Consider the following 24,586-nt stretch of genomic DNA (forward strand, 5'->3'; position numbering starts at 1 on the left):
CGTCCATCCAGAAAACGAGAAACCCGAGGAAAAGGAATTGCCCGTGTTGGTGTTAGGTCGCGTCCTCGTCGCTTCGCTTATCGTTGGACACACGCTGATCGAACAACGACGCCTTTTCACGGATCCCTCGTGTTTTTCCTCCCTTTTGGTTTCGTGACCCACGGAGAAAGACGCCGAGCAACGCGAATCTCGACGCGTGGCATAACGTTGTTTCGTCGGCCCGGCCTTTGACGCTGGTCGCGGAAGCGAATCGATACCTCGTCGATCGACGCGTGGTGGCGATACGCGTTGCTCTCGTCCCCCTGAGACGCGCAATTAAGAACGACGATCGAAGAACGACGGAGTATCGACGGACGAGGGGGCGGATGAATTCGTTGGATATCGTGGAGCCGGCGATTATCGCTGCCCGATTAATAACTGCGACCCTCTTCTCCGGATTTCGTAGGTTACGACGTTTAGTCGCGATATTAACGTACCTCCAAAGATTACAGGCGTAAGCCTGCTTCGATCGCTTTATCGCGAATCTTCTTACGATCTCCATCGACCGCACCCCTGCGATATTTAATCGCACGGGGGACGAGGATCGTACGAGTGCTCCTCTTTCCCTTACTTCATGACCGATCTCCCTTGAGCGATACTCGACGTCGTTGGAGTCAAGTACCTTCGGCTTTGTATCAAAGTCGGCCTTCGCGTCGGTCCGTGTCGCGGCATTTTCCATTCTGAAGGGATTCTTCGTTTCACATCGTCACGTCCTACGAAGCGTTATATGGTCGTAAGAACGACGAAACCAAGATCCAACCTTTTTATACTTATTCGTATCTAGATCTCGAGTCGGTTATTAATCGTCCGGCGGCACACAGCGCTGTTATCTCCGAATCGAGAGAGCAACGTCGAAAGAAACGGCGCAGCCGGCCGTTCTCACTTTACTCGCTCGCTCCAAGAATCCCGTGGCTCTCTTTTTCGTCCGCGGTCACCCTTTGTCCGTGAATTGGCATTAAGCCGCACCCCGATCTGTGCGCAGATCGTTTTCCACTGCGAACACTGTAAAGGGCAATTGTACGTCGAGTCGTACGCGGAAGCCTTTATCCCGCGGGTTACATTATCGCAGCCCGTGGTTTCCGTATACTCGCCCTATAGCGAGCCGCGTTAATTCCAATTTATTCGCCCTTTCGAAACGTTGCTCGAAACTTGATCCGTCTTACGTTCGCCAGTCCGTATCCTCGATACGAGAGATCGATCGACGTATTCCACGTATTCGTCTCTTTTAAGCCGCCAAAGTAGCCCCGCCAAAGTAGCGCCAAAGCCCCGATCCCTTATCATTTAATGTATATCCTATGTTTTATCGTTCTTGCATTGTTTTGTTCCTCGACGTTGCACTAATCGGAGCAGGTGCAAAGTGTTGGATAATCGATTCGAGACAATGGGATCTCGAGCGACAGGCGTCGTAAACCCAAGGACAACCATGCCCGGACAGTGTTACGGTTACGAGCGCGAAGTCTTTTAATCGTCTTTCGCTCGTAATATGGGATCGTACGCGCGTATTACGCCGATCCCGACACCGATCTCGATCGATCGCGAGATCGCCAAATTAACGCTTAAAGCGACCTTCCAATCGCTACGTTCGGATCGCGTCGTCGGCGCAGATACCGCAGTCGAGGTTGACTCCTCCTCCTTCGCTCGGCTCGTCGTTTCTTGCTGGATCGCGAGAGAAAAGGGCTGATATCCTCTGAAACGCGCGACGCGAAATCGAGTTGGACCTCGTCGCGTTCTACGTATATCGACGATCCGTCAGAGAAGAACATCGGGAATCCTCGATCGCACTCTCTCGAGCCGTCAAGCCACTCACACCCGCTTTTCGCTCGACGCGCTACCCAGAGAAAAAAACGAAAATAGAGGTAACCGATCGAGCGCGTTTGCGCTTACGCCAACGAGGAGAACGAACGAATAAATTAACGTTTCGAAGACAACTGGACGAAGACAATGGAACGAAGAGAGTCATCGGGATGTTTGAAACGCTGCGAGGATCTCTGAACTATTTCGCTTCTAACGAGTGAAAGGAAAGGAGAAGAAGCTTGCGCGCTAACTAGACGAGAGAAACAATTGGAACTTTCACGCTAAATAGGAAACGATTTTGCCTAGAATCGCAAACGAACATCGTTTCGATCCTTTAACGGGGGTTGTATCGATCGCGCGACCTGACACCTGCGATTTCAATGGCGAGAAACGAGAAGAGTTGGCGCAACTGCTCCACGAAATTTTCATAATTCTCGTTTCCAGCGTCTAGATACGCGCGACGGTGCACAACGAAGCGTGCAGGAAGAGAGCCGACAGACGGAATCGCGCCCCCCTTCCGTTTCGAAATACAGCGGGGGCGGTAGAAACGTAACAGCGAGGCAGAAACTGTCGACGAACTCGCGAAAGATCGCATCTGAGTTTTTCGACGAGCGACGCCTCTCTCTCTCTCTTTCTTTCTCTTCGCTTGTATTTTACGATGCGCCCGCGCCCGCTTCTCTCTGTCTATCGAGAGAAGCGAGGGCAGAGAGACCGCGCTAAGTCACCTGTAATTTCCGGCCGAGAAGTAGCGGGTGGCGCCGTCCATCTTCCGCGAACGGCTTCTTAAGTCTTCTTGACCGTGGCGAGACTTTTCGGACCGCTGGTTGCTTATTTACGATGACTATCGAACTCGTTAACGCTCCGAGCACACCGTACACGCCACTCGAATTCCAAATGGCCGCTCTCCGCGGAGCAAGTTAAGCTTCATCGAGCCCGATTGAACTTTGTAGTCGCTCGTGCTCGTCTTTCGTAGCCTGTCTCTCGCATTGGGTAAATACCGCCCTTGCGATCTCTTTCCTTCTCCCGTGTACGCGGCTACGCGATAAATTTGATATTTCGTAGTAGAGCAGCGCCGATCGCGAACAGTAGCGAAGCTTTATCGCTTGCGAATGAACATCGTCTAATATTTCGGCGTAATACGGTGGCAAGATTTTTCGGCTTATGCGTTCGTAGTGGCGCTAATATTCGACGGAAGAAGGAGATGAGACGGATCTAGCACTTGCCAGCTTATTCGACCAATTCGAATCGTATCCGACAAAGGAGATGACCATCGCAATCGACTCCCCGAAAGATACGCAGATGGGAGAAGGCCGAACCCAGTTCTTTACGTTCTTTCGTCTTTAAACGAAAGTTGTCTGAAAGTGATTAGGTTTCTCGTCGTTTAAAGATTCGAGACCCCTCGCTAGAAAAACGAATTGAACGCGAATGACACCGTTCGAAAGATTCGTCTTTACGAGGCAAGAAACGCCTGGCGTCGGTTTACAAAGATATCGAACTGGGTCAATTATCGTCGGTGTGTCCAGAGGAGCGAAGGTATTTACCGGGCGAGCTGGGTCGATCGCTCGGTTCAATAAAATTGTCGTCAAGGGAGAGATAGCAAGGTGTAGGCGAGTCGGTGACGTGGCACATAGCCAGTCGGTGTGTTACTACGAAATTACGAAGCAATTTCGCAGGAAATATATTGGGAAATGATTTCGACGCCGACATCGAAAGTATCTATTACACGACTAACGTTACCGTTACACGAGACCAAGCTTGTACGGATTATAACGAAGAGGTTGATGTCGCGTTGAGCCTGTATCGTCGGACACCTGCCACGAGCAGATTGACGTAAGCAGGCCAACGTCGATTATAGGAGATTTTATTACCGGCGGTCACACAGATTTTCCTACGAATCGTCGGTCTCGTATTTGCAATTTCGTAGGTATCCTGCCGAGGAGGACAGCCAATTTAAGGACAAGCATATTGGCTTCGAATCGAGGCGAGAATTCGTTCGGCCCGAATTTGCTTCGAATTTGCTTCGAATTTGCTTCGAATTCGCTTCGACGATGATTTTCTATCAAATTATTCGTGTCGTTCGTATTCGAGTTCCTATCCCGACGTTCCGCGCAGCGAAATTGAAAGGGACGTTCTGAAAAAAGCAGAGTAAACTGGAGTAGCTTTGACCTGTATACCAGGTTCAAAAGGTAATTTAAACGTTTCGGTATAGTTACATGTTTAATTAAGGAACGGTTAACCGGAAAATCTTTGTAATTGAAAAGCATTGAATTCCGAGTAAAGTTGGCGAGCAGATTTCAGCTCGTTGAAGGGTCTTAAACGAGGTCGAAAATTCCACTAACGGCTATCTTGGAACACTCGATGAAAAGGATCCGTGGAGTAATGATTTTCCACAAACTTTATTCGGCGTGTCCCTCGTACACGATGACGTAAAGCGACCAACCATAGTGATCAACTCAAATACGGCGGAAGAAGAGAAAGAAAAAGAAAAGTATCGTGAAGAAAAGGTAATACCATCGTAACCGTCGTAAATCGTTGGCAGTTGTCGCGTGTCGATGGTACGTTGATCGGGTCGGTTGTACGCGAAAGCTCTTTATCGACGAACTCGATAAAACTTTCACATCCGGCGATCGCTAAGCAATTTAAGTTTAGCGGAAAATCCATTTCTCTGGCGAAGAAAAGAGTGCGAGCTTGCGGCGCGTGGATAATATTAACTAATTTATATCCCGGGATTTAATAACCTGGCGACGTTGGGCCGGAGTACAGAGGCTCTCAATTACAGTCGGAACAGCGTCGTTAATACAAAAGGAGGCTCTTACGGTCGATAGATGGCGGCCCTTATCGTTGGCTCTCTGCCACCAGCAGGTTTCAGCGACGCTGCCTCGACATATCGATACAATCCCCCATTGGGTGAAACGACAGCGGGCTGGCTGCTGGTTTTTCGCTACGGCCGGACCCGCGCTCCCTGTCGCGAAATGCTTTTGCGTCACGATGGTTTCGCGTCAGTTGTTTGCGCGCCGCTTCGTTACATTCCTATGACTATAACGCTTGGTTACGAGTCGAAAATCGTTTCGTTTCCCGCTGATCTTTGCACGAGTACGAATTTTTCTATTTTTCGACAGTGGATTTTTTTTACAAGTTTCTATACGCGAACATTCGTTGATTTATGCAACGTCGTATACGTATTGTCGTTGCTTGCACGCTGGTTTGCTGAACAGCGCGACGTTTTTTCCATCGCGGGAATCGCACAGACGCGTAAAGCGAACGCCACCTTGGTATTAGGTATTCTCTTTGAGAAACGTGCAAGCAGAATAGGAGAAAAACGGCACGAGACGCGTTGCAAGGCGCGCGTTGATATACTTGTACGTATAGCCAGAAGCGGAAGAAGTTTTCGCGGAGACTCGAGTTTCCAAGACTGACCGTGGCACTCGTCGCGTCTATTTCGCAGGATCGTTTTATTTTGGAAAAACCGGTCTCGCCGTTCTCTCCAGTCGGCGCCCGTAACTTTTCGCAAACTCTGTTGCCAAATTCCTGGCGAAGAGATGGAAACACGGGCGGCTGGATAGCGCGGTCCACGGGTAAATTTTGTAAGAAAGAAATTTGTTAACAGGAGTCGGCCAGATTTCTTCCGCGCACCGATTCTGCGTCGCCAGTGCGAATTTCCGCGAAATTTTTCACGCGTGTGTATAAAAGGACGACACAGGATGAAACCGGGCCGCGTATTTCGCGTAACGTTATTTGCTCGCCGTAGGGTACTTGCAAACAAACGCGTATTTGCCCGTTCATTACATTCGTTTGGCAACAACGTTGCCGTTGCCGTTCTTCCCCCCTCCCCCCCCCCCCCCCCCATCATCAGCGCATGGTTTTTCACGTGTTTATCACTGGCGATCTACGTTCCGCGTTGATTAATTTTTCAGCAGAAATTCAGCGACCGTTCCGAGGCAGGCCGCTCGAATATTCGCTGGTTTAGCTCGGGCGAACGCCGAAGATTCGTTTCTGCCGAGCTGCAACGGCAAACAGGTCCTTAAGCCTTTAAGTTCAGGCCTCGAGTGTACAGAACAAACTCACGGCTGTTCGCTCGCCGCGCGTTCCAATGGCAACGACGATCGGCAACGCAGCGATTAGGCATCGCGACAACGCGCGCCGAAACTTGGATCGGCCAGACCAACCACTGCGAAAGAAATTCTCTTTCCGTAGGATTCTCGAGAGGGGTCGGATTTCGATCGCAATCGCTATCCCAAATTGCGCGTCACTGGTTTACAAACGGTTCGAACGTAACAGCAGCTAGCTGTAAAATCGACGACTTGAAATCCGCTGGGGCGTCGAGGGGCATGCCTCGACGTCCCCAAAGGCTAATTAGTTTATTTTCGCACGACGGTGGGGCGATGCCCCGGTTAGCGAAACTCCCTTTCCGAATCGTTGATCAGTGTACGTAATATTATACGACGGGTTATTTACCGAGGTTACGACGCTCGCTCGATCGCAGTAGCTTCGGCGCACGCGAGTGTCACGTAATTTTTGGGTTGGTCGGTGAAAATAAAATATAGTTGAGTCGTAACACAACTATTTACTTGGTTTTAATCAACCTTTATTATGAATTCAGCAATCACAATGTAACACGCACTGAATTAACATAAATCACAATTCACTCCAACCACGTTATGTAAGACTTAGTTACAACAATACATTAACTACGCGACTTATAAGAGTAGAGACCGACATAGATATGTTGACTATTCTAAGGATACAGAATAAGTGCAGTTTTACTGACGATACTGTGTCTGAGGAAAGCTAGGGGTGGGTGTGTCTAAGGACACGGGACTATCGGATTTGTTGATGACAATTTTGGTTAAGGAAGTGAGGGCAGTAGACACCATCTCCGATTGGATAATAGGACGGTTGGTGGACCAGGAAGGGTTTTAGCCGCCCTCGCGAGAAAGTTGCCAACGGAACATACCAGATGTGGAGGAAACCAACTTTCTAAGCTAACACGTGGTAGACAATAAACGTAAAGGGAAATTTAAGACAGGAAATAATCGCTTGGTCCGAAGGACCTTAACTATAAAAATGCCAAGGACCCCTGGTGGGCACTTAAGACTATTGAGGGTGCGCGCCAAGGATATGCAGACATCTGGGTGCCATCCTGTCCGTGGTGTGTGGCCTGGTCTCTGATATGAATTGACGTTACACGAGCATCGCGACGCTCGGGGCTCGGGGCTCGTGGCTCGCGTGCCGCTCAAATTAATCAACAGTCAACCTTTTGATCTTTCTTCTCGCGTCCCGATGCATTCGCCGATATTAAAATCGGAAAATTTCCATTTCCATCCGCTTTCCGCGGCTCCACCAACTTTATTAATGTCTCGTGTTACAAACCGTTCGTCCGATTTGCTCTACCATCGAATCCCTCTTTCATCTATCTCTTCGAATTCGACGCTGAATTTGTATTTTCATGCGGATTACGCGGTCCAGGGAATTTTGGTCGTTCCGGTTTTTACTTATTAATTGGAATTTAGGAATTTCAAAGTTATCGTAGACATCTAGAGACGGGTTGTTCGGAGGTCTCAAAGTTTCCAAAGAGAACGAAATTCGGCCAATCTAACTGCTCGGGTTAGGTCGTTTGAATTAAAAAAAAAATCTGCACGTTCGATTTCCAGAAAAATAAAATTTTTTGAATGCGATTCGCAGCGCGAAATTCGAGCAGCGGCTATTCGATACGACAATTGCACGATATAGAAGGGGTTTCTATCGCGCGCAATGCTTGCGTAGAATCTCGACGATAGGTACGCGGTATTTGTCGACTAACTATAAATATCGAACAGTTCGACTGGCTGCGCGAAGTAGCGAGTTTCCACGCGCGAGCAATAACGTTTACAATATATTTCACGTAACGGCAAATAGCGCTAATTGTACGCCAGCGTTTTGCCACAGCGATCGTGCGATAGTCAGTGGTACGTACGGCTCGTTCGTATTTACATTCGTGAAACTTAAATTCGGATCGCGCGAATGGCGAATCGAAACAGATTGAATGCGAGATTTCGGGGGGAAAAACGATCGATCGGAGGGTATTCTGACTAATTCTCGGACTAATTCTCCGACTAATTCTCGAACGATGCCGCTCGAACGTGGACGAACCGCGTTAATGGACGATCTAATTTGCAGTTATCTGTTAATCGGTTTAAAACGCTCTATATTTAACCGGGCATTCCATTATACTTGGCTGTTTCATTCGCTAATTTATCATTTCATCTCGGCTCAGCCGGCTCATCGTCGTTCCATCAGTCGCGTCGATCGAGCGAGCGGAATTTAAATTACCCGTATAATCCTCGAGCGGTATCGCGGCTCGTTAAAATTACACCGACAGATTTATTTGCCGCGCGTTTGGCGGATGGCATGCCGATCGACCCAGCGCGCTCGCATAATTCCAAATTCGAACATCTTGTCGCGTTTTCCACGTTACGTTGAGTCGTCGAGTACGTTACGTCGTGAAATTTGAAATGCGTGGAACGCGCGTATCGCGCGTCCACGTAAGATTTGTGTTTGCCAATCGTAGCCGAACTCGACAGCAAACGCGGCGCTTCGGCGAGAGAAGAAGGGAAAAGAGGATAAAAGGAGAAGAGCGGAAAGAAGAAAATGAAAAAGAAGGGGAGCAAAACGGTGGACGGTTGGGAAATAACAGGCGGCAGAAGCGTGGTCGGCGTCGATCGTCGAGGGTAAAGCGCGAACGGGCTGTCATATTCGCAACAAAGGGCGAAAGTCAAAGTGGATCTCGGTGCGGGGCGGCGCAGCTAAGCGTTCGGGTCTGAAAGCACGTTCCAGCCTTTTGATCGCCAGGCTATTTTCTTCCGTGCGGCCTCTTTCATCGTTCCACGCTACGGATTTTCAGCTGAATTTACGCCTGACATCAGCGGTTTACTCGTTGGTTACTAGTTGGAGTCGCCTGATAGACGAGTAGGTGCGAGGGAGCGACCGGCAATTAACTTAGCAGTCGATTCTAGCCAGTTTCGAAGTTTCGTAACCCGGCACGTTGGATCCGGTCAATCTGTTAGATCCGTGGCAGCCGAGCCGTGGGGCAGACAGGAACGAAAGGCACGTCGACGGGGCTCTCCAGTAATTTCACCGATACGTTCGACCGTCGCGCGATTAAAATCCTCTCGGAGCCCGCCATACAGTTTCTGCTAGTGGCACGAGTGGCCAACTTTACGAGGGGATAACGCTACGTGATACGAAATCGCACGGCCGAAGCTTGCCGTATCCATTCCTTTTCTATTCCGCCCGTTCTGCCTTCTGCTCCCGATCTCCCGCTAATTCGCCTTGTTTCATCGGCCGTCTCCAGCGTGGATCGAGGGACATCGGTCCTTAAACTTTTCCCCACGCTGGACAAGGTTTTCTCCTTGATAAGTACCGATTCGTTTCTACTTCGTTCCGATGTTAGCGAAACGGCTCGTTCGTTCCAATAGCAATATTATTGAGCAGTAAAATTCTTCTGCGTGTAAAAGCGGATAAAACAATTTCCCCTAGTATTTGTTTGCAAATAACAGTTTTTAGCATTTCGTTAATAAATATTTCTTGGCAACAGCATCGTATGAAATATATTAGGTTGTCCGAAAAATGTCTTTTTTCGCAAACGTCGTTTTTACAATAAAGCACCTCTGTACAAACGTGAAACCAAGTCTGTGAAATGTCTCGGTGTTTATCTCAATAGAACAAAATGGATCGTACGTAATGCGACAAAACGATATAAAGCAAATAACATTGTGCGTCTATTATTTCCTCATAAACAGAAAGAAACTTTTCGGATATCAATCAAACAACTCGTATAGCGTATCTCTTTGAAGAAAACTTGCAAAGGATCGGTTTAACGTCTTAGGTACGATTGAATTTTGTGCGGGGACGTTCCTTCGTAGGGCAGGGTTTGACGCGAACTACGCGTAAACGATACTGCACCGCAATATGTGGCGGATAATGCTGTTCTCTACGCAAGCACATTGGATAATTAAATGTTAATTTTTCTTAAAGGTACGATACATATACGTGAACTTTAATAATTTACTTTAATTATTAATAATACAATTGAGTGTGATATATTTTAAAGCAGGGCAAAGCACATACACCCACGTCACAATTTTCACATTCAAGCGAGCTAGTGCTTTTCAAATTGTTTTTCGTTTTCTATTTTCTAGCGACATTTTTAGGTCAAAAATTGTAAAATATTGTAAGGATGCGGATCGGAATATTAAAAAGAGCATCTAATAATGATATATTTATTTTAACGGAAAGCAATAATTGATATCTGACACTTGTGTATCAAAAATAGACTATATATTTTGCCTGTATGTATTGATAACACTGTTATAAAATATTGCGAGGACAAGAAAAGCGTGAAAAAAGACAAACGAAAACGTGCGTTTAGCTTAAACGGTGACCGAGTACCTCTCCAAGGTCGGTGCTGCTGATATTTAAAGGGGTCCTCTCTAAGGTCGGTGCAGCTGATATATAAAGGGGGTTCTCTCCAAGGTCGGTGCTGCTGATATTTAAAGGGGTCCTCTCTAAGGTCGGTGCAGCTGATATATAAAGGGGGTCCTCTCCAAGGTCGGTGCTGCTGATATATAAAGGGGGGTCCGATTCCCGGCGGAGCCAGCACCATCCGACATAGACACGTAAACTAGGCAGATCAGTATAGTCGAACATTAACATTCGAAATTTTTTCCAAATCTAGTATACCATGGAGATTTTACAAAAGACAAACGATCGGTTCCGAGAAGGAGTTCCCGTCCGGGTGGTTCGAGTCGAGTCACTTACCACCATGTGGGTTCGTTTGGCTGGATGGCCGAAGATAACCCAAACACTCAATTTGAAGATGATGGAACATCCCGTGGAGTACTTGCCGAAGGCGAAAAGTTTAAGAACAGGCATGCTAGTCGCCGTGCTAGTAGATTTTAAGGAATCTAGCGCTTGGGAAAGAGCCATCCTTTTACAAAGGACCATGACTGGCTACATCGTCTTTCTAATCGATTGGGGGTTAGAGAGCGAGCAATGTCTCGATTCAATACGGCTGCTGCCCCGTAATTTGGCAAAAATGGCACCGTGGGCTAGAAAAATCGTTCTGCCAGGTGTACGAGAACAACCGATCCAAGGGAAGAGACATCGAGTGGCCCAATTCACCATGTTGAGACGGACAGGGAGCCTAGTCAACATCGATCCTTCTCCAGGAGAAGCAATAACTGCAAGGTTGCTGCTGGACCGAGAGCCGGGAGAATCCGCAAGAGATATGGCAGCATACTGGCTGGAGTTGGGATACCTCGATCCCGAATAATCGCTACTATTGCCAGACACTTTTTTTCTAAGTATAATAATTCTTGTATGTATGGTTTTGTATGTATGGTTGTATGTACAGTTTTATGTGGATATTTGTATTTTTTTTTATATATATTACTACTGAATTGTATATTCTTAGTCAAGTTTGGTTTTGTATGTCTGGTTTTGTATGTATGGTTTCGTATGTATGATTGTATGTACAGTTTTATGTGGATATTTGTATTTTTCTATATATATTAGTACTGAATTGTATATTCTTAGTCAAGACTGTAGGTGAATAAAAACTAATGAAAGCATAAAAACTTGTTAACTCTCTCTTATCCTTCCTCCTCATTCACACAAGTCCTACAATACTAAATTTAATGTTCAGCTGTACGAATTGCAAGGTACATAATAAAAAAAATAGAATAAAAAGTAAAATAAAATAAAAAAAGGAATAAAAGAAATAAAATAAAATAAAATAAAAAAAAGTTAAATTTAAGATATCTTTTAAACTAATCATTTTGCAAATCAAGTACTTGTATACTCCTCTGTAGAGAATCAAAAACTACGGACCGGATCGTCCATCCAGAAAACGAGAAACCCGAGGAAAAGGAATTGCCCGTGTTGGTGTTAGGTCGCGTCCTCGTCGCTTCGCTTATCGTTGGACACACGCTGATCGAACAACGACGCCTTTTCACGGATCCCTCGTGTTTTTCCTCCCTTTTGGTTTCGTGACCCACGGAGAAAGACGCCGAGCAACGCGAATCTCGACGCGTGGCATAACGTTGTTTCGTCGGCCCGGCCTTTGACGCTGGTCGCGGAAGCGAATCGATACCTCGTCGATCGACGCGTGGTGGCGATACGCGTTGCTCTCGTCCCCCTGAGACGCGCAATTAAGAACGACGATCGAAGAACGACGGAGTATCGACGGACGAGGGGGCGGATGAATTCGTTGGATATCGTGGAGCCGGCGATTATCGCTGCCCGATTAATAACTGCGACCCTCTTCTCCGGATTTCGTAGGTTACGACGTTTAGTCGCGATATTAACGTACCTCCAAAGATTACAGGCGTAAGCCTGCTTCGATCGCTTTATCGCGAATCTTCTTACGATCTCCATCGACCGCACCCCTGCGATATTTAATCGCACGGGGGACGAGGATCGTACGAGTGCTCCTCTTTCCCTTACTTCATGACCGATCTCCCTTGAGCGATACTCGACGTCGTTGGAGTCAAGTACCTTCGGCTTTGTATCAAAGTCGGCCTTCGCGTCGGTCCGTGTCGCGGCATTTTCCATTCTGAAGGGATTCTTCGTTTCACATCGTCACGTCCTACGAAGCGTTATATGGTCGTAAGAACGACGAAACCAAGATCCAACCTTTTTATACTTATTCGTATCTAGATCTCGAGTCGGTTATTAATCGTCCGGCGGCACACAGCGCTGTTATCTCCGAATCGAGAGAGCAACGTCGAAAGAAACGGCGCAGCCGGCCGTTCTCACTTTACTCGCTCGCTCCAAGAATCCCGTGGCTCTCTTTTTCGTCCGCGGTCACCCTTTGTCCGTGAATTGGCATTAAGCCGCACCCCGATCTGTGCGCAGATCGTTTTCCACTGCGAACACTGTAAAGGGCAATTGTACGTCGAGTCGTACGCGGAAGCCTTTATCCCGCGGGTTACATTATCGCAGCCCGTGGTTTCCGTATACTCGCCCTATAGCGAGCCGCGTTAATTCCAATTTATTCGCCCTTTCGAAACGTTGCTCGAAACTTGATCCGTCTTACGTTCGCCAGTCCGTATCCTCGATACGAGAGATCGATCGACGTATTCCACGTATTCGTCTCTTTTAAGCCGCCAAAGTAGCCCCGCCAAAGTAGCGCCAAAGCCCCGATCCCTTATCATTTAATGTATATCCTATGTTTCATCGTTCTTGCATTGTTTTGTTCCTCGACGTTGCACTAATCGGAGCAGGTGCAAAGTGTTGGATAATCGATTCGAGACAATGGGATCTCGAGCGACAGGCGTCGTAAACCCAAGGACAACCATGCCCGGACAGTGTTACGGTTACGAGCGCGAAGTCTTTTAATCGTCTTTCGCTCGTAATATGGGATCGTACGCGCGTATTACGCCGATCCCGACACCGATCTCGATCGATCGCGAGATCGCCAAATTAACGCTTAAAGCGACCTTCCAATGGCTACGTTCGGATCGCGTCGTCGGCGCAGATACCGCAGTCGAGGTTGACTCCTCCTCCTTCGCTCGGCTCGTCGTTTCTTGCTGGATCGCGAGAGAAAAGGGCTGATATCCTCTGAAACGCGCGACGCGAAATCGAGTTGGACCTCGTCGCGTTCTACGTATATCGACGATCCGTCAGAGAAGAACATCGGGAATCCTCGATCGCACTCTCTCGAGCCGTCAAGCCACTCACACCCGCTTTTCGCTCGACGCGCTACCCAGAGAAAAGAACGAAAATAGAGGTAACCGATCGAGCGCGTTTGCGCTTACGCCAACGAGGAGAACGAACGAATAAATTAACGTTTCGAAGACAACTGGACGAAGACAATGGAACGAAGAGAGTCATCGGGATGTTTGAAACTCTGCGAGGATCTCTGAACTATTTCGCTTCTAACGAGTGAAAGGAAAGGAGAAGAAGCTTGCGCGCTAACTAGACGAGAGAAACAATTGGAACTTTCACGCTAAATAGGAAACGATTTTGCCTAGAATCGCAAACGAACATCGTTTCGATCCTTTAACGGGGGTTGTATCGATCGCGCGACCTGACACCTGCGATTTCAATGGCGAGAAACGAGAAGAGTTGGCGCAACTGCTCCACGAAATTTTCATAATTCTCGTTTCCAGCGTCTAGATACGCGCGACGGTGCACAACGAAGCGTGCAGGAAGAGAGCCGACAGACGGAATCGCGCCCCCCTTCCGTTTCGAAATACAGCGGGGGCGGTAGAAACGTAACAGCGAGGCAGAAACTGTCGACGAACTCGCGAAAGATCGCATCGGATTTTTTCGACGAGCGACGCCTCTCTCTCTCTCTTTCTTTCTCTTCGCTTGGATTTTACGATGCGCCCGCGCCCGCTTCTCTCTGTCTGTCGAGAGAAGCGAGGGCAGAGAGACCGCGCTAAGTCACCTGTAATTTCCGGCCGAGAAGTAGCGGGTGGCGCCGTCCATCTTCCGCGAACGGCTTCTTAAGTCTTCTTGACCGTGGCGAGATTTTTCGGACCGCTGGTTGCTTATTTACGATGACGATCGAACTCGTTAACGCTCCGAGCACACCGTACACGCCACTCGAATTCCAAATGGCCGCTCTCCGCGGAGCAAGTTAAGCTTCATCGAGCCCGATTGAACTTTGTAGTCGCTCGTGCTCGTCTTTCGTAGCCTGTCTCTCGCATTGGGTAAATACCGCCCTTGCGATCTCTTTCCTTCTCCCGTGTACGCGGCTACGCGATAAATTTGATATTTCGTAGTAGAGCAGCGCCGATCGCGAACAGTAGCGAAGCTTTATCGCTTGCGAATGAACATCGTCGAATATTTCGGCGTAATACGGTGGCAAGATTTTTCGGCTTATGCGTTCGTAGCGGCGCTAATATTCGACGGAAGAAGGAGATGAGACGGATCTAGCACTTGCCAGCTTATTCGACCAATTCGAATCGTATCCGACAAAGGAGATGACCATCGCAATCGACTCCCCGAAAGATACGCAGATGGGAGAAGGCCGAACCCAGTTCTTTACGTTCTTTCGTCTTTAAACGAAAGTTGTCTGAAAGTGATTAGGTTTCTCGTCGTTTAAAGATTCGAGACCCCTCGCTAGAAAAACGAATTGAACGCGAATGACACCGTTCGAAAGATTCGTCTTTACGAGGCAAGAAACGCCTGGCGTCGGTTTACAAGGATATCGAACTGGGTCAATTATCGTCGGTGTGTCCAGAGGAGCGAAGGTATTTACCGGGCGAGCCGGGTCGATCGCTCGGTTCAATAAAATTGTCGTTAAGGGAGAGATAGCGAGGTGTAGGCGAGTCGGTGACGTGGCACATAGCCAGTCGGTGTGTTACTACGAAATTACGAAGCAATTTCGCAGGAAATATATTGGGAAATGATTTCGACGCCGACATCGAAAGTATCTATTACACGACTAACGTTTCCGTTACACGAGACCAAGCTTGTACGGATTATAACGAAGAGGTTGATGTCGCGTTGAGCCTGTATCGTCGGACACCTGCCACGAGCAGATTGACGTAAGCAGGCCAACGTCGATTATAGGAGATTTTATTACCGGCGGTCACACAGATTTTCCTACGAATCGTCGGTCTCGTATTTGCGATTTCGTAGGTATCCTGCCGAGGAGGACAGCCAATTTAAGGACAAGCATATTGGCTTCGAATCGAGGCGAGAATTCGTTCGGCCCGAATTTGCTTCGAATTTGCTTCGAATTTGCTTCGAATTCGCTTCGACGATGATTTTCTATCAAATTATTCGTGTCGTTCGTATTCGAGTTCCTATCCCGACGTTCCGCGCAGCGAAATTGAAAGGGACGTTCTGAAAAAAGCAGAGTAAACTGGAGTAGCTTTGACCTGTATACCAGGTTCAAAAGGTAATTTAAACGTTTCGGTATAGTTACATGTTTAATTAAGGAACGGTTAACCGGAAAATCTTTGTAATTGAAAAGCATTGAATTCCGAGTAAAGTTGGCGAGCAGATTTCAGCTCGTTGAAGGGTCTTAAACGCGGTCGAAAATTCCACTAACGGCTATCTTGGAACACTCGATGAAAAGGATCCGTGGAGTAATGATTTTCCACAAACTTTATTCGGCGTGTCCCTCGTACACGATGACGTAAAGCGACCAACCATAGTGATCAACTCAAATACGGCGGAAGAAGAGAAAGAAAAAGAAAAGTATCGTGAAGAAAAGGTAATACCATCGTAACCGTCGTAAATCGTTGGCAGTTGTCGCGTGTCGATGGTACGTTAATCGGGTCGGATGTACGCGAAAGCTCTTTATCGACGGACTCGATAAATCTTTCACATCCGGCGATCGCTAAGCAATTTAAGTTGAGCGGAAAATCCATTTCTCTGGCGAAGAAAAGAGTGCGAGCTAGCGGCGCGTGGATAATATTAACTAATTTATATCCCGGGATTTAATAACCTGGCGACGTTGGGCCGGAGTACAGAGGCTCTCAATTACAGTCGGAACAGCGTCGTTAATACAAAAGGAGGCTCTTACGGTCGATAGATGGCGGCCCTTATCGTTGGCTCTCTGCCACCAGCAGGTTTCAGCGACGCTGCCTCGACATATCGATACAACACCCCCATTGGGTGAAACGACAGCGGGCTGGCTGCTGTTTTTTCGCTACGTTCGGACCCGCGCTCCCTGTCGCGAAATGCTTTTACGTCACGATGGTTTCGCGTCGGTTGTTTGCGCGCCGTTTCGTTACATTCCTATGACTATAACGCTTGGTGACGAGTCGAAAATCGTTTCGTTTCCCGCTGATCTTTGCACGAGTACGAATTTTTCTATTTTTCGACAGTGGATTTTTTTTACAAGTTTCTATACGCGAACATTCGTTGATTTATGCATCGTCGTATACGTATTGTCGTTGCGTGGACGCTGGTTTGCTGAACAGCGCGACGTTTTTTCCATCGCGGGAATCGCACAGACGCGTAAAGCGAAGACCACCTTGGTATTAGGTATTCTCTTTGAGAAACGTGCAAGCAGAATAGGAGAAAAACGGCACGAGACGCGTTGCAAGGCGCGCGTTGATATACTTGTACGTATAGCCAGAAGCGGAAGAAGTTTTCGCGGAGACTCGAGTTTCCAAGACTGACCGTGGCACTCGTCGCGTCTATTTCGCAGGATCGTTTTATTTTAGAAAAACCGGTCTCGCCGTTCTCTCCAGTCGGCGCCCGTAACTTTTCGCAAACTCTGTTGCCAAATTCCTGGCGAGGAGATGGAAACACGGGAGGCTGGATAGCGCGAACCACGGGGAAAATTTTGTAAGAAAGAAATTTATTAACAGGAGTCGGCCAGATTTCTTCCGCGCACCGATTCTGCGTCGCCAGTGCGAATTTCCGCGAAATTTTTCACGCGTTTGTATAAAAGGAAGACACAGGATGAAACTGGGCCGCGTATTTCGCGTAACGTTATTTGCTCGCCGTAGGGTACTTGCAAACAAACGCGTATTTGCCCGTTCATTACATTCGTTTGGCAACAACGTTGCCGTTGCCGTTCTTCCCTCCCCCCCCCCCATCATCAGCGCATGGTTTTTCACGTGTTTATCACTGGCGATTTACGTTCCGCGTTGATTAATTTTTCAGCAGAAATTCAGCGACCGTTCCGAGGCAGGCCGCTCGAATATTCGCTGGTTTAGCTCTGGCGAACGCCGAAGATTCGTTTCTGCCGAGCTGCAACGGCAAACAGGTCCTTAAGCCTTTAAGTTCAGGCCTCGAGTGTACAGAGCAAACTCACGGCTGTTCGCTCGCCGCGCGTTCGAATGGCTACGACGATCGGCAACGCAGCGATTAGGCATCGCGACAACGCGCGCCGAAACTTGGATCGGCCAGACCAACCACTGCGAAAGAAATTCTCTTTCCGTAGGATTCTCGAGAGGGGTCGGATTTCGATCGCAATCGCTATCCCAAATTGCGCGTCACTGGTTTACAAACGGTTCGAACGTAACAGCAGCTAGCTGTAAAATCGACGACTTGAAATCCGCTGGGGCGTCGAGGGGCATGCCTCGACGTCCCCAAAGGCTAATTAGTTTATTTTCGCACGACGGTGGGGCGATGCCCCGGTTAGCGAATACTCCCTTTCCGAATCGTTGATCAGTGTACGTAATATTATACGACGGGTTATTTACCGAGGTTACGACGCTCGCTCGATCGCAGTAGCTTCGGCGCACGCGAGCATCGCGACGCTCGGGGCTCGGGGCTCGTGGCTCGCGTGCCGCTCAAATTAATCAACAGTCAACCTTTTGATCTTTCTTCTCGATGCATTCACCGATATTAAAATCGGAAAATTTCCATTTCCATCCGCTTTCCGCGGCTCCACCAACTTTATTAATGTCTCGTGTTACAAACCGTTCGTCCGATTTGCTCTACCATCGGTCGCGTCGATCGAGCGAGCGGAATTTAAATTACCCGTATAATCCTCGAGCGGTATCGCGGCTCGTTAAAATTACACCGACAGATTTATTTGCCGCGCGTTTGGCGGATGGCATGCCGATCGACCCAGCGCGCTCGCATAATTCCAAATTCGAACATCTTGTCGCGTTTTCCACGTTACGTTGAGTCGTCGAGTACGTTTCGTCGTGAAATTTGAAATGCGTGGAACGCGCGTATCGCGCGTCCACGTAAGATTTGTGTTTGCCAATCGTAGCCGAACTCGACAGCAAACGCGGCGCTTCGGCGAGAGAAGAAGGGAAAAGAGGATAAAAGGAGAAGCGCGGAAAGAAGAAAATGAAAAAGAATGGGAGCAAAACGGTGGACGGTTGGGAAATAACAGGCGGCAGAAGCGTGGTCGGCGTCGATCGTCGAGGGCAAAGCGCGAACGGGCTGTCATATTCGCAGCAAAGGGCGAAAGTCAGAGTGGATCTCGGTGCGGGGCGGCGCAGCTAAGCGTCCGGGTCTGAAAGCACGTTCCAGCCTTTTGATCGCCAGGCTATTTTCTTCCGTGCGGCCTCTTTCATCGTTCCACGTTACGGATTTTCAGCTGAATTTACGCCTGAAATCAGCGGTTTCCTCGTTGGTTACTAGTTGGAGTCGCCTGATAGACGAGTACGTGCGGGGGAGCGACCGGCAATTAACTTAGCCAGTTTCGAAGTTTCGTAACCCGGCACGTTGTATCCGGTAAATCTGTTAGATCCGTGGCAGCCGAGCCGTGGGGCAGACAGGACCGAAAGGCACGTCGACGGGGCTCTCCAGTAATTTCACCGATACGTTCGTCCGTCGCGCGATTAAAACCCTCTCGGAGCCCGCCATACAGTTTCTGCTAGTGGCACGAGTGGCCAACTTTACGAGGGGATAACGCTATGTGATACGAAACCGAAATCGCACGGCCGATGCTTGCCGTATCCATTCCTTTTCTATTCCGCCCGTTCTGCCTTCTTCTCCCGATCTCCCGCTAATTCGCCTTGTTTCTTCGGCCCTCTCCAGCGTGGATCGAGGGATATCGGTCCTTAATCTTTTCCCCACGCTGGACAATGTTTTCTCCTTGATAAGTACCGATTCGTTTCTACTTTGTTCCGATGTTAGTGAAACAGCTCGTTCGTTCCACGGAATACACCAAATCTACCTTTCGTTTCAGCCAGCGCAGTTCTGAAGCTGCAATTAACCGCGTCTACCTGTTTCTCCAGGATCGTCGTTCGAATCGAAACGTCGGACGGGTAAAAATTTCACGACGCGAGGCGCCTGTTCGACCGTGCATTCCGCGTAGAATCCGCCAATTTCCGACAAGTCGACCGATTAAAACGAATTCATCGGATTACTGAGTGCCACGTCTGTCTGCAAAGAGAATTAACTCGGACAAGATGGATCGTAATTCCGTGAAAGCGGCGCGTCCCTCGGAGACGAGGAAAACATGGCCACGCGTGTGTGTGGACCAGGACGAGAGGAGACGCAGCGGGGTTAGCTGAGTCGTAAAGCTGCGCGTATCCGGTCCCCAGTGCACACGAACGTCCTTCTAGCGTGTAGCTACATCGGATTACGAGTGGAGTTGCGATGCGTTCGGTGTCAGGATTTTTTGAAGTCTCGCCAACACACGGATTCGACCGACGGGGTTCTAATACAGCGCGCATATCGGCAGGTTTCACGGGTCGGCTGTCAAACCATAGCCCAGGGGTTTCCTTTATCCCGTTTCCTATTTCTCTCGGTGGTCACCGTTGTTACGTCTGTTGGGCCGACACGGCTGCAGTGCTTCGATTCTACGACGACCGTGTCGCGGTTCGTCGTCCTTTCTTCGCGGTTTCTGGTACTCTCCTACCTATACGGTCTGTTGGTTAACGACTCGATCCCCAAGGCTTTCCGTATCGTGTCTCTGTCGCTTCGAAGCAAATGGCAACGATACTTTAAGTAAGACGTTTCCGTCGCGGATCGCTCCAACTCGTGCACGATTTGTTTCGTGGCCATTTTTCGATAGGCCGACCACGTGTTTCGCACGATGGAATTACGAGGGACTATTTATCGTTTCTTCGATAGACCAACGAAAGCAGTAATTCTTCTTGCGCGACGCGCGATCCTTGGTTTCTCACAGTTCGGGCACGAGGTATTATCGTTTTCTAGTTTTCTAGTGGACGTCGATGCGTTCGAAACGCATCTGACTGGCGACACCGCGAGACACGTTGTAACCATGTTCGCTGAAAAGTTAACGTCGGTTCTGCAAGCGTGGTTTCCGTCGTTCGAAAGGAGTTAAAGCGGAGCAAAATCACGACCATTTAAAGAGACGTCAAGAGGATAACGTTTCAACAGCGAGTTCCACTTTCTACCGGAAACCGAAACCGAAACCGAAAGCGAAACTGAAACTGAACTTGCTTACCGATCCGGTGGCGAAAGCGTGTACGGGGAGGAACGGAACGTGACTCGATCGTTCGTTTCGAAACGTTTTTCCGAAATACAAAGTTGCAAAGAGAGGAGAGTTTGTATCTCTTATAATCTCTTCCTGTTGCTGTAATAATCCTGTTTGCTGGATTTATCGAACACGAGCCAGGCATTTTTAAAGCGATCCCGATCCCGTCGATAATTCGCACGCGATACAACCGCGACTAACGGATGTCTCTGCTGCCGCGTACCGTCTGCTTTTCAGTTTCGCCGTGCAAAGTGTCACCACGTTTCACCCGGAAACGAACGAACGCATCGTCGTCGGCTAATTTTCATTTCGTGCTCGTGATAATTAAGCCGTTGCGCGACGCTCCACCCTCGCGAGTCGACGATTTTCTAGGAGACCGCTCTGGTCCGTGGCAACCGAGCCGGGAAACGTCAACCAGCTGTAACTAGCGAGCATCGTTACAAGCAAATTAACCAGCCAGCTCTGCCCTGTTTTGTACCGTGTTTCCTCCTTTCTTCTCTTTTCCCTCCTTTCGTATGCTTCGCAAGCGTCACCCACGCAACGAGATTCGTCGCTTTCTTTCAAACGAGCGAATAAAAATAATATTTCTACGAAATATGGCTTTCGCGAATACGAAGGCTCCCACGAACCAGCGGTTCCAACGTCTTTCGGTTTTTTTCGTGATTTTCTTTTCCACGCAATTTTTCCTCGATCAGTTCGGTTTATATGTAGATGTAAACAAACTAGCAGCAGCCAGTTACTTTTAATACGAAAAAGTAAATTGAAAATGCAGATAAAAGCTCGCGGCGTTTGGAATCGTGCCCAGGTAATACCGGGTCTACGCGTTCAAGAACGTCAGCAACTTTCCGATACTCTTTCCGTTTCATTCTGAAAAGCATCGCGTTAATAGGTTCCGCGCCACGTAAGATCGAACTCGAAACATCGATGACGATACGAGTACATGTAAATTAAATCGAAACGTTTCCATTATGAAATTGCCGGGAATTTACTCAAAATCGCGCTTTTTCCACGTTTGTTTCACTTTCGAAGAATAGAAATTTCAAATCGCCGAACTTGTTGCGTTGTCAAGAGTCATCGGGTTGTACGCCGCGTGTAGAGAAATTTCTTTTTTTCCTGGCATTTTTTCATCGCGACAAACTTGCAACATTGCGTATCCGGTGAGCGATTACGGTTAAAAAAATTGACCCTACCAAAGGTTTTCTCGTATTTTTCGCCGGGAACAAATACGCGGTGTCGGGCGTTTCATAGGTCGGTGAAAATTCGCCCGTTTATTTCGATCGCAATGGGGGTTTCATCGACGCCAAGAGCAGCATCGACGAATACGAATACGCGTTTTTCTCCTTGTTTTTGCCCTGCCACGTTAATACTTGGACTGCATCGAAAGTTTATGAGAGCGTTAGAAAATAGCGAGCGGCGTGCATGTACGCCGTCGGCTTTCCCAAACTTTCCAAAGCGTACGAATTGCGAACAGTAGCTGGAAACCAGAGCTGTCCGTACGTATATTTTTGAAACAGCTTACTCGACTGCCTCGTTCGGTGTTTGTCGTGGAAATTTATCCTGATATTCCTCGCCAATCCCCCCGCCTCTCTCTCCTTTCCGCCTGTCCTCTTTCATCCTTCCTGTTTTCCTCCTATTTATAAAGCGTAAACACGCGATATGTACCTCTGTTTGCCGCGTTTTATAAATATTCTCGAGATTGGAGAAATTACTTTTCCGTTTCTCTGTTTGTTAACGTCGTGAGGAAAGTTTGCGTTGCGTCAGCTTCGCAGAATCGTTCGCTTCTTTTCCTCGCATTCCGGTTCGACGGAATCGCCACTCCCTTATCTACACGCGTTTCCTCCAAAACTGTTTCTCATCGCGAAGCCAAGTCTCGAACGAGCGTTCGTCGCATCGACAAAGTATCGCGACATCGTTGATTTTATCGTTAATAAGCTGGCGATACCGAGGCTGCGACGGCTTTATCCGTCTGTATTTATTCACCGTCTAACGTTGCATTATTCAGTGGAACGCTCCATTTTCGGTCATTGCTTTTCTTACTGCCGTTCCATTTACTCTGCGGATTTAAGAACAAGCGAGAAGCACTTGGATCTTTCCTTTCTGCCGGGATTATGCTTTTTCCTCTCCACTTTTACGTTGTATCCTTCGAGCTTGGATGCTCGATCATAGTTGCGCGAGGGAAACCTTTTTCTCCATAGACACGCACAAAACCTACGCTTTCAGGTTTACATCCCCCTGGAGCCCCGTAGTCCATATTTTTTGATAATTCCTACAATAATATTTTATAATTAGACCTACAATATATTTAAAAAAATAAAATCCCGATAAAAGACAAAAGGGTGGACAATTGCATTACCTATTAAGTATTATAGAAAAATATTAAAGGAAGCATATATATTTCGTCGTATTACGTGCAAATTTTCCACAAATGCGTAAAAAACCGCGGTCTATTTACATAATAAAATAAATAATTCTTATGTGTCATAAGTCAAATTTTCTTTACCATTCTCTCCAAAACTTCTTGTCCCCTCAGAATATTGCCTAACGTTGTGTCTAAAGATGTAATCGCATCTCAACAGAGATAAAAATTTGTCAAAAGAGGAAACTAATTATCCTGCTAATGATACGTCGAACGACGTCGTAGACCAAGAAAACGAGATCGATGCTGGAGGATTGGAATCCGGAAAGATGGAAGAAGAACGTTGGTAAAGAGCCATTTACTCGCAACGCCAACGCCCTGGCCGGGCTGAATGCACTCGTTCCCGTCAAATCACGAAAGTTAAGCAGCGCCGGGCACGGGTAGTACTCGGATGGGTGAACGCCTGGGACCTCCGTGTGGCGTTGGCGAAGCGTGCTGGCCCCCCCTCCGTGGGGTTCGGGCCTTGGGCGCTTGGCGGCTCAGCGCCTCGGGGCCGCCAAGCAGTCCGGTAGGGGAACCGGGCTGCCTGGCATGGCGACGAGGCGGTCTAACAATGGTCACACACCGCTCCATCAGCCGTGGTATTAAGATGTCGATGCGTCTCCGCAGTACATGTTCGGCTAGCCCGAGGGCCCGTTATAAATCTTAAGGTTTAGTTAACTAAAGTCCTTCAAACAGACAAACAGCCTTTGTCCCAACTACGGGAAGATAGGGGAGACGTATTTTTCAACGAGCGGCGTCTCCCACTAGCAACTTTCCCTCGAGGGCGGCTAGCATCCTTCTCTAACCACCGATATGGAGATTGACCAATTAGCAGCAACGTCAATTTCCCTTACTTTCTGAACGAAGGCTTTTCTCGACGAATCCGATGATCTCGTATCCTTAGACACACCCCGTTATAGTTTTCCTCTGTGGCATCATCGGGACGGGAAAGGCATTCTCGCTCGCGATCTCATCGATTAAGGAGTAACCCTTTACGGCCAGTGAATATTACGCATCCGACTTGGATTTTGTGAGTACGTTCATCTATCATCCCGTCGACCGCGGATTCGTTATTGAACCTAGGATCATTGTCATTAGTTTCTCGAGTACCTAACTACCACGGTTACTTGTCCGGTTCTATAATAATCGTATTTGCGCTAGTCAATGTCTTCTCTATTGCATAACGACAACGTGTAACCCAAACGAGGATTCGTTTCACGCCCCTAACCCTAATTCTAATGTAAACCCGACATATTTATTAGACAATTATTACAAGGATTATAAATGTGCGTTCTGGAATGTAGACAGTTGGCTAGTTATTCACAGACTGACTGGCTTAGTGACCCATGGCCCTTGAAAAGGTTTAGAGCCCCACTCTCTATGCAGTAATGATTGTGACCTGTGTGGGTGTCTGTGTGGCGTCACATGTGGCACAGAACCTTCTAGTAGCTTCTCGACGTGCCCATCTAGAATGTTCCATCCATATCCTGACGCTTCTT

The 24,586-nt window shown here is 48.1% G+C and overlaps 1 pseudogene; it reads left to right on the forward strand.

Moving 5' to 3' along the window:
- The first annotated feature begins 23,414 nt into the window (after nt 1-23,414).
- On the forward strand, nt 23,415-23,533 carry LOC126875720 (5S ribosomal RNA; annotated as a pseudogene).
- The last annotated feature ends 1,053 nt before the right edge of the window (nt 23,534-24,586 follow it).

The sequence above is a fragment of the Bombus huntii genome, unplaced genomic scaffold (assembly GCF_024542735.1).
Source record: "Bombus huntii isolate Logan2020A unplaced genomic scaffold, iyBomHunt1.1 ctg00000052.1, whole genome shotgun sequence".
Classification (NCBI taxonomy): Eukaryota; Metazoa; Arthropoda; class Insecta; order Hymenoptera; family Apidae; genus Bombus; species Bombus huntii.